Here is an 11,276-nt window from a genome sequence, read left to right as displayed (position 1 = left end):
AGAAATGATAACATTTTATTGCAATTTTTTTGACTGAAACATATTTTGATATTCCTGAATCCAAATGTTTTGTTTCAGCTCAGTTTGACATAGAACTGCATCCACCTGAGCTACCCTGGAACTTCATGGAAGTTGTAGTTATGGTGCCTCATCCCGCCATTTTCTCTGTGGGCCAGCCTCCTTGTCTGGACTCCATCTCCCACGACATAACTGTAGGAATAGCCAGCCTATGGGACAGAAGTACTCTGCCCAGTTGAACAATGAAGTTCTCTCTCCCAGGACTGATATGCCATGTTTACAGAACACCAATTCATATACACAGAGGTTTAGCAGTGAAATCCACTCCCTTTCATTCTTATCATTATTATCCTAGATCCAGTCTTCTGCAAAGAGAGAGCAGGTGTTGGGACTTATTCTTTTTCCTGCCATAGTCATCCTGAGTAATTCATTTAAATGGACAGCTAAAAAAACAACAGATATGGAGGCAGCTCAGCTGAAGAACTGCCCTTAGACTAGTCTACACTACACACCACTGACTGTAGCTACATCCCACAGTGAAAAGTAGGCTGTGTCCACACTACGGTGTGCAGCTGCAGGTGTCAGTGAAAGACCGTAGCAGAGGGGAGGAAGCAGGTAAAGGCTTCAATAGCTCCCACTCCAGGATCATTTCATGGTGGCAAGGAGAGGCTCTGGCAGTGGTGAGGCAGCAGAGAAAGGCTGAGTTGACGGAGCCTTTCCCCACTACTGGAGTCTTTCCCTGTGTTGGGGAAAGGCAGCTGGGAAAGATTTACTGCACTCTTGTGTATAATCCCATGATTTTTATTTATTTTTTCCAATTTGTGTGTCTACAATTACAGATATCAACAAGAGAGGTAGGTGCGCCACATCTGTGAAAATCAGGCCACTTATTTAGATGATTGCATTTGGATTTAACTGTCTTACTCTAGGTTTCCCAACTTTGAAAATGTTTGGCCTTATTGTGCAGTCACCAAGCCAATGAACTGGCTATGCTTGATTTTTTTTTTTGGTCATGTTCTTTTATCTTCATTTTTCCTATAAGCCTCCAGTTATGTATCTTGTTCTCTTTTCTCCCTTTCTCACAGAAAAACTTATTGGCTGCCCTGCTATCGTAGGTAGAGCAGTGGAGAAGCTTAGAATGAAGATGTGGTGCATAGCAGATTGGTGCTAATTTGTGAAACCATTGATCTTAGCAGCCACATTGACATGGAAAAGCACTTATGAGCCTACATGTCATTAACTTTGCACTGCTCTGATATTGGTAAGAAGCCTTGAAGTGTGCAGAAGAAACATTTACACTCATTTTTAGAACTCTTTACATGGTCAGAGAAATGTAAATTGACGTAAGTGTAAATTACATCCAACCCCTATTTATTTGTTACACCCAGTAAAGCAAGTCCTGGATTCTATTGCATCTATCGCTTCCCTTTGCCCTAAGCTCTCTTGATATCCCTCTCTGACTTCTTTCTTGTCTCTCACCATAGGCATGATCTCAATCTCTTTCTTTCCCAAAATCCTATCCCTACCTTCTTCCCTAATTTTCCCCTTTTACGTACAGGAAACCTGAGGCACAGTGAAGATGTACAAGTACAAGTTCAGAGAGGAAGTTAGGTAGAGGTTGGACTAGAATTCAGGTCCCTTGACTAGTAACCTAATCAGTGACAAATGGCACCACCTATTTGTAATAGGGAAATGATCAGTGGTTTGACAACACTTCATTTTGAATTAGTTTCCTCTGGCTTTGGTACAGATGGTCATTCTTCCACTGGTAAAACCACAAGGAGTGCTATTTCATGAGACTTCCAAGCCACCTAAGTGTGAGGTGCAAGGCTGGGAGTTACTATGTTGAAGAAATCTGGAGGGGACTGAAACAAAAGGGGAAAATATTTGCAGATGCTCAGTCTCTATAAGAGGAGCAGGAGCTGGAAAAAAGACTAAGGACTGGCAAGGATGGGCTGAGGGGAATGGTAAGATTACTATTAAAATATATTATAATATGTTAAAGAGAACAGCAAGAGGAAGTGCAGACAATTAGAAAAGAATGTCTTTTGAAAATAAATAGACTGTTACCTAAAGCATGCAGTGGTAGAGTCCTATCTTCTTCTCCTGTATGAGTCTCCCCACCTCCTCAATTCCTCACCCACTCTACATTGCAGTCAGGCTACTTCCGTCTCCTCCATGCTGCCTGGGCACCAACTAGAGGAGCATTGCGAGCAGGGGAGAATCCCCAGGATGCTTGCCAAGCCATAATCTCCCCCCTCTGGCTTCCAGTCTCCTTCTCTTTTCCCAGCTAGTTCCAGTCTCCTCAACACTCCAACTCTCTGTCCACATTTCCCTTCCCTTGCCACCTCCCAGCTTCTTTGTCTCAGTCTACTCTGTCACCCCAGTCCAGGTCCAGCTCTTGTTCCCTCTTTGTCTGAATCAGGCAGCTTCTTCCTTCTTCCTCCTCTTTGAAAGCCTGCAGTGGGAGAGTAATTGAGCATAGGAGATACAGTCTCCCTGCTCTCAATTCCAGTATCCAACCCAGATCTCTAATTACAAGGAAGTCCTATTCAGCCTCCTACAGCCAGGGGCTGGAGCAGGCAGTATGAACAGAATGTTAGAGAATTTAGCTGTGAAGCAAGTACCTGAGTATGTGTGACTGCTCTTTTTAAGGCTTATAGCTTGGCCAAATTTGGGTGGATTTTCACAGTGTTCACAAATGTCACATCTGTAACAGAAAGGCCAAATTTCAAGTCCCTGCTCCAAAGCCAGAGGGGCACTAGAGCTTCTCAAAGAAAAGGTTGGCAGATATTTTTAACATGAGCAGAAAAAAATATATATTGTTCTCTACACTTGTTCTTAGAAACAGGTGAACTGTTTTTGGCTAGCACTTTTCAAAACAAAACAAAAAATCTGACAGACACCTAGTGTGAAAAATGTCAGCACAAACAGTTGAACTTTGGCAAAGTTATAAGCAACTAAAACCAGGGTTTTATATTGGGTAGTGTTAGACAAGCTTATAATGGACAGTGCTACCTGCCCCATTTCACACACACACAAAAATCACCAGTTAATACAACTTTAACTTTCAGAGGGGGGAGGGATAGCTCAGTGGTTTGAGCATTGGTCTGCTAAACCCAGTGTTGTGAATTCAATCCTTGAGGGGGCCACTTAGGGATCTGGGGCAAAATCAGTGCTTGACCTTGCTAGTGATGGCAGGGGGCTGGACTCAATGACCTTTCAGGGTCCCTTCCAGTTCTGTGAGGATAGGTATATCTCCATATATTAGATCTACCTCACTTCACACCCATACACACATCATAGCATCCAGCTGCACACAGAGATTCCACAACAGGAACTTTTAAATGGGAGCATGCATTCTGCAGGAGGTCCGACTAGATGATCATAATGGTCCCTTCTGACCTTAAAGTCTATGAGACAAATATATTTTGCATAGCTCTAGTATTTTCCCCTACTTATTTATGGAATTGTGATTTCTTATTCCCTTCAACATTTAAAAACTCTTAAATGAATTATTTTAATTTGATATTGTGGAAACATTAATAGTTAAAAATATAAATTATTGAGTATACATAATACATAATTTATAGAACAATATTTGGGTAGACCAACTATAATTAGCACTGCACCATAGAGTACATATTTCCTACAGCTCTCATTTTTAAAGGCATGCAAGCATTGCTGTACTTGGTGTTTCAATGCCTAACTGATTTAAGAGCCTGTCATTTTCAAAAGGGATTTAGCCATTTAGGCACCTAAATCCCATTGATAGTTAATTTTCAAAGGTCTACACAACTACATGTTCCAGGGGAAATGCACTTTCAATCTAGGGAACAACCTGATGCAAGTGTGATAGCCACCATCTTGGTCAACACACCTGGGATTAAAACAGGAAACTCCAGAGCTAAGAGCATGAGTTGCTGCAGCTTGAGCTAAAGCACCCCAGCTGACATTATGTAGAGCTCATGTAGAACTGGGTGAATTTATTTTATTACAAATATGAAATTTGCAAAAAAAAAAATAATAAATAAATAAATCAAGGGGCATCAAACTTATTGCTCAATTTAGTTGAAAACTCTGAAAATTCTGAAACATCAATATTTTGTTTAGGTATTTTCAAAATGAAACATTTAAAAAATGTCAGTTCAATTTGCATTTCATTTAGAAAATGTCAATTCAAAACATTTAGTTCAAACCTAACATTTTTCAGTTTTTCATTTCAGTGAGGAAAAAATCACTTTTGGTTCAAAACTATCTGAATTGTTTTGTGAACTTCTAGTTCAGCTGTTGAACGGAAAAAACAATTCAGTTGCTCATCTGTACTCATATGCTCTGTGGATCAAGCACTGAGGGAGACCTGTAACACAAACTAACAGTAGGTTACACAACTAACTTGTGCTTGACCAAAGAGTTTGTTAGGTGTGTGCTGCCGACGAGTATTCAAAGAGGTGGACATGATTGGGAGGATTGGATTGGGCCAAAAGAAATCTGATGAGGTTCAACAAGGACAAGTGCAGAGTCCTTCACTTAGGACGGAAAAATCCCATGCACTGCTACCGACTAGCCCAGTGGCTAAGCAGCAGTGCTGCAGAAAAGGACCTAGGGTTACAGTAGACGAGAAGCTGGATATGAGTCAACACTGTGCCCTTGTTGCCAAGAAGGCTAATGGCATTTTGGGCTGTATAAGTAGGGGCATTGCCAGCAGATCAAGGGACGTGATCATTCCTCTCTATTTGACATTGGTGAGGCCTCATCTGGAGTACAGTGTCCAGTTTTGGGCCCCACACTACAAGAAGGATGTGGAAAAAATGGAAAAAGTCCAGCAGAGGGTGACAAAAAGTATTAGGAGGCTGGAGCACATGACTTATGAGGAGAGGCTGAGGGAACTGGGATTGTTTAGTCTGCAGAAGAAAAGAATGAAGGGGGATTTGATAGCTGCTTTGAACTACCTGAAAGGAGGTTCCAAAGAGGATGGATCTAGACTGTTCTCAGTGGTAGCACATGATGGAACAAGGAGTAATGGTCTCAAGTTGCAGTGAGGGAGGTTTAGGTTGGATATTAGGAAAACCTTTTTCACAAGAAGGGTGATGAAGCACTGGAATGGGTTACCTAGGGAGGTGGTGGAACCTCCTTCCTTAGAGTTTTTTAAGGTCAGGATTGACAAAGCCCTGGCTGGGATGATTTAGTTGGGAATTGGTCCTGCTTTGAGCAGGGGGTTGGACTAGAGGACCTTCTGAGGTCCCGTCCAACCCTGATATTTTATGATTCTATGATCACAGAGAGAATCCACAGCCTTTGAAGTCAACAATAATTGTGCTCTTGACTTCAGTGAAATTAGCTGTGTGGAGAATGTTAGGTAACATGGTGAGTTTATGTTATGTATAAAGTTGTGGGAAGTAAAACCTGTGGTTGGACAGTATATAGTGATTTCCCTTCTGAGGATGTCATTGGTAGCCACTACCGAATGTCTTTTCAATTGCCAGCAGTTGGACAAGAGCTGGGGGAAGGGAGAGTTGATGTTTGTCAGCTAATGGTGGATTTCTTTCTGGGGCCTGGTTGAAGGTGCCAGCTATGGACTCTGAAGATACCAGAAACTAGTCCCTTGCTGTCTGTAGGGATCCAGGCTACTAGGAAGGTGCCATTGAGACCAAGTTTGGAGGAGATAGGACTCAGCAACTTCTGCAAAGGAAGTTACAACTGGGATCTGCAATATAACTTCCCTGTTCTTGACAAGGTAGAGAGGGCACCTCAAGATGAACAGTAACTGAGTCCGTTCATGGGTTTACTTGTGAGTAATAAAGTAAGAGTTCATTAACAAATTCTGAAGTGGAGCTTCAGTGATGGGGTTTTTCCACAGTGGCCTTCAAAAAAGCACTCACTATATTTATCAGTGAACACTCTGTTCCTAGGGACAGAGTCCTTGGAATAAGGGAACAGAGTGAGGAGTGAAAATATAAAATTTCAAGGTGCAAAGCTTGGTGGTAAGCACAGGATGTAGGAAGCCTGGGGTCATGATAGGACCTAACCTGGAAACTCAATTGTTCCTCCACCTCTCACATAACTTCTGCAAGCCCCTAGACCTTCCCATTTTAACTAAGCTAAAAGCTGATCTGTTGAAAATTTGTGTAACATGACTGGTGCCCAGACAACAGTTGTAGGCCTTATTCTAGAATGGATCCCACAATGTAAACCCTTTCTTCCCTTTGCACAGTTTAAAGTTCAGAAAAGAAAAGCTATGTCTTTGCATGATACGTGAGATTCTCTTATCCTTTGACATAATCATTTCTTGGACCAGGCCAGAGTAGTATCAATGTTGAATATGGTAATTATGTATGTTATATTGACCGTAAAGTTGAACTACATATTTTAAGATATATTGTAACTGCAGGAATGGATTTATACTAGTTCTGTGTGATGGTTCTCTGAGGGGCTTTGCAGTTTCTCTGTGAAGCCTGCTGCTCCCTGGGTATTTCTGTTCCTTACATTTTCTCTACTGTGCAGCTAAAGTTGCTAGTTGCTTCCACACATGCACAAGAGCAGCTACATTATGGAATACTTGCATATTAATGACCAGTTTCAGAAGTGCCTCTAATTTTGAATGTCTCAAATTCTAGGTGCCCAGCTTGAAACACAGACATACCAACCACCTAATGTATCTCAAATCAGGAATCTTCAAAACAAGGAATGAAGAATTAGTTGCCACATTTGAAAATTTAGAAGTTGATGCCTCATCCTTCTTACATCAAAGTTAATGGGAAGTTTTCCAATAACTTCACTGGGAGCATGGTAACATATGGCCACTGACACATGAAGTTACAGGTAGGGATAAAAATAGGTAAACTTTCTACCAGTTTATCACATAATACTCACTCCAGTCACGGTTGAACCTGGATATAGTTATTGTCCTCTGTGGCTGTGCAGAGCTGACTGGGACCTACCATGGTGTTAAATTATCACATGGAAGTTACATAAATGTAAAATTGGAGCACTGAAGTGCTGAATCAGGCTTTTTATTTATTGTAGTTTACTTCAGTTTACCTGCTGTAGAACTGTGCTTTGTGCTTTGATGATTTTAAGTTTAAACCACTAACAAAATAATCTTATTATTGGAAGTAAAGAGAACATTTCAAAGAATGCTACTCCCGAAAGCACATAATCATAATCAAAAAGTTCATATTACAATCTGTGTCTATAAACTATTACCTACAATTTCTGATAAACACAATACAACTGCAAAAGTCAACTAAAGATCAATTAAAGTGGTTCTACAATTGGTTCTAATTTGTCTTCTCTGCTGGGCAACTGATAATGTAACAAATGTTTCTGATGTTGCCTTTTTATTAAGGGAATTGCAGTGACTGGAATATAATAAACCCATGAAGAACAGGAGATTTTAAACTATATACTTCCATGTATTTTTAACAATGCATTGTTGTCCCAATAACAAGCTCCTCTTAGCAAATCCCTCATAAGGATTCTAAAAAATACCTTTGAGTCTGTAGTCTGGATTTTTAAACAAAACTCAAGAATTTTGCTCTTAAAGACTTGAACACTGTTCATTTGACCTTGACTTTCAATAGTATTTGTATTTAAAATAATCTCAGCTATTACTAGCAGTTTGGCTTCAATGGGCCACTCTGCATGAAAAACTGCTTTACAGACATCTAATGCAATGCCTATTTAAACTCAAGAAAATAGTTCTGAAAGACTGTACTTTATTTTAAAGTGGAATTCAAAAAGCCCTTATTCAAAACAAATGGGAAAACCTACAGCTTTGTGTCGGTAATTAGAGAAACATTTGAGGACAAGGAGGCACTTCCCTTTCAAATAAACTTGTATTTTAGTCGGAAAAGGCAGTTTAATAATCCTCTTTAGCAATTATCTCTAGCAAACGTGTAGCAAACAAAACCATACCAACTTTCATGTTACAATTACTCTACATTTAATTGTAAGCACTTCCATTCATTTATTAAGATTAAACTCTTTTTGTTTATAAAGTCATTTAAAATCATATGTCTAAAAATGCTTTATTAAAAAAGTAATCTTGGGCAGAGTTGATGTGACTTTGTCCACTTTGCTTCCTGAGAAATTTCTCCAATGAGTGTTAGGCTGAGGCGTTCGTGAGTTGGGCTGAAATGTCCATTAGACCTACCAGAAAAGTGTTGTGGGGAAATCAATATGTGAATTTGGACTTTTTTACCAGTTTTGCGAATAGGTGAACAGAATAGTCAAATAGTATTTCACTTTTGTCGTTTTCCTGTAAGCAAAAGCAGTGCATGCGGTATAGAGGAGGTCTGGCGTGAAATTTAAAGCAAATTTATGTTGCATTCCTGACACATTTTTGTAGCCTGACTGAAAGTGGAAGCAATATCTCAACCTTTTGATCATTTGAGAGGTTTATTTCTAGATAGCTCAGGATTTAGAAGAACTCTCTCTTGCTAAGCTAAGAATATAGGCCTGGATTCATAAAGATACCTAGGCACCTAAACGCCAGATTTAGGCACAGCGGCGTATTATTGCCTAGGCCAACAAGGCCTAGGCCTAGGGCGGCAAATTTGCTCACGACCCCTCCCCAACTCCGCCTCTTCCCCAAATCCCCGGCCCACTTCCTCCCCCAGGCGTGCCATGCTTCCCTCCTTCAGCCTCCCTCCCAGGCTTGCCGCGCAAAAGCGCTGGGAGGGAGGGAGGGAGAATCGAGTAGCGGTGCACTTGGAGGAGGCAGAGCAGAGGTGAGCTAGGGCCTGCGGGTGCGGGGAGTAACCCGGGGGGGCCGGGAACTGCTCCCCGCCCCAGCTCACCTCTGCTCCACCACTTCCATCCCCTGAGCATGCTGCAACTCCCCTTCTCCCCCCTCCCTTCCAGTCTTACCGCGGGGGAGCAGAGGTGAGCTGGGGGGGCAATTTTTTGAGGGCCTAGGGGCACCAAATTTGTTAATCAGCCACTGTTTAGGCACCTAAAATCTGAGTTTAGATGACTACCAGTTTTAGGGTGCAATGTGATTCCCAAATTCCCAACAAACCCTGCAGTCATCTAAAATCTCTCAGCCTCTAAAACCATGTCTACACTCGCACTTTTGTCAGCAAAACTTTTGTCACTCAAGGGTGTGGAAAAACCACCCTCATGAGAAACATAAGTTTTGCCAGCATAAATGCTCATTTGCCCAGCGCTGTTGACGGGAGACACTCTCCCACCAACATAGCTACCACTACTCATTGAGCTGATTTTATTATGTCAGTGGGAGAGCTCTCTCCCATTGGCATAATACAGCTACATGAGTGCTCTTACAACGACACAGTTGTATAGGTACAGCTGTGCCACTTTAAGGGTAGACATGGCCCAAGTTTTCAGGGTTAAAATCCCCTCTCTGCCTAAGTTTCTGCCTCCAGCACATGCTGGAGCTTAGTGGTTAGAGCTTCAGAGCTTCAGAGCTTAGTGGTTAGAGCACTCTCTCCTGAGAGGTTGGAGACACCTATTCAAATCCCTTAATTCCCTTTGTTTGTTAAAGGAATTGAATCTGCATGTCCCACAAGTGATTTAACCACTGAGCTAATTTATAAGGTGCACACCTCCACTACCACTTTGCCTACGTCATTCTCACAAGAAACGCCTTAGGAACCTAAGCCTCTTGACTCCAGGAGTTCAGTTCCCACTCATGAATTACTAGCAGAGATAGGTGCATCCCGGCAGTCCAGACTTAGGCACCTATTTCCAAAAGACAGTTGGGGCTAATGACCCCTTTTGTCAGCATCTCCCATTGGCTATCTTAGGTGGCTCCCTGCCTAGAATTCTTGCTTTTGTGAATTGCAGGGAGCCTAGTCATCTAACTCAGATTGTGCAGATCTCAGTGTGTTACTAAAATTTAGGTTTCGCAATGCTTAACCATCACAGCAACTATGTACCTTTGTGAATCTTGGCCATAACAAACATAAACTGGATGGGACACCCTGAGTCACTGAGTCCAGTCCTCTTTAAATGCAAGGAGCTGCATCATATAATCTTATTCACCAGTTTATCAAGCTCCATCTTAAAACCAGTTAGATTTCTTCGCCCCCTCCCCCCACTCCTATTGGAAGGCGGAACCTCACTCCTCTGATGGTTAGAAACCTCTATTACTTTCCAGCTTAAATTTATTCATGGCTAGTTTATACCCATTTGTTCTTGTGCCATCATTGTTCTTTAGCTTAAATAAGTCTTAAATAAGAGAGCAATCATAGCCCCATCAGCTTTCATTTTGCTAAGCTAAATAAGCCAGTCTTTTACTCTCCTCTTGTAAGATAGTCTCTCCATTCCCCTGATCTACTGGCCCTTCTCTGCACCTGTTCCAGTTTGAGTTTATCTTCTGGAATTTGGGTGACTAGACTTTTATACAGTATTTGAGATGAAGTCTTACCAGTGCCTTGTACATATATTGTATAAGATATATTACATGATATTGTAAAGGGAGCAGAAATTGACCCATATATTTAGGCAGCCTCAGGGAAGGTAAATAAGTGAGCATACCCTCTCTTCCCCCAAAATAAATGTTGATGTTACATGCCATATTCTTCATAGAAATATGGTTATGATATGAATATGGCATAAGATATAATGTATGCAAGATGGCTCATGTAAGATATCATTGGAAAGGTTATGATTTACTTAATGTGATTATCCAATTTGTGTGCATGTATCATTTCTGTATCTAAAGTTAGGAATATTGATGCTGTAAAAACTACAGATGTGTGTGTATTTGGGAGAAACAAACCAGACAACCGGCCAACACAGCCTTGATGGCCCATTAAGAAGAAACAATAAAACTGTGAAGATACTAATCTTTCTCCTTCCCGAGAGGCATCCTGGGACATAGCTCTGACACTACCAGGTTAGGTGGTCCTGTCACCTGATACAAAATGCCAACTTGGACACTGCTGGCACTTTTCCACTGTAGGGAGATGGAGATCAAACGAAAGATTCCCGCCTTAGCTAAATCCTTTTTAAGGGCTGGGGAGGGGGTTGATTGGGACTCTCCTCTATTGCCTACCAAAGAAGAAGGACTACTGAAAGAATCTGAAGAGACAAAGGAACTACCCCGAAGGGAAAGGCAGGGGTGAGTCCAGACTGAGACAGGGGTCCAGCCTGTAAGAAGAAATAACTGGAACTTTGAGCTACAGAAACTCTGCATCCTGCCTAATTCAACATTTAGGGTGAAAAAATATATTTTGTAACTTGTCTCTTTAGTGAATCAAGCTTAGTTTGTGTGTTTTGTTTTATTTGGT

At 41.4% G+C, this 11,276-nt stretch overlaps 1 long non-coding RNA gene across 1 annotated transcript; it reads left to right on the top strand.

Moving 5' to 3' along the window:
- Positions 1-1,159: 1,159 nt before the first annotated feature.
- LOC123375554 lies at positions 1,160-10,971 on the top strand. The gene is made up of 3 exons (XR_006581512.1): positions 1,160-1,279; positions 6,636-6,840; positions 10,709-10,971. It is a non-coding gene; the product is annotated as an uncharacterized LOC123375554 (long non-coding RNA).
- Positions 10,972-11,276: the final 305 nt, after the last annotated feature.

The sequence above is a fragment of the Mauremys mutica genome, chromosome 1 (genome assembly GCF_020497125.1).
Source record: "Mauremys mutica isolate MM-2020 ecotype Southern chromosome 1, ASM2049712v1, whole genome shotgun sequence".
In the NCBI taxonomy this organism is placed as follows: domain Eukaryota; kingdom Metazoa; phylum Chordata; order Testudines; family Geoemydidae; genus Mauremys; species Mauremys mutica.
This window is presented reverse-complemented; position numbering and strand designations above follow the sequence as displayed.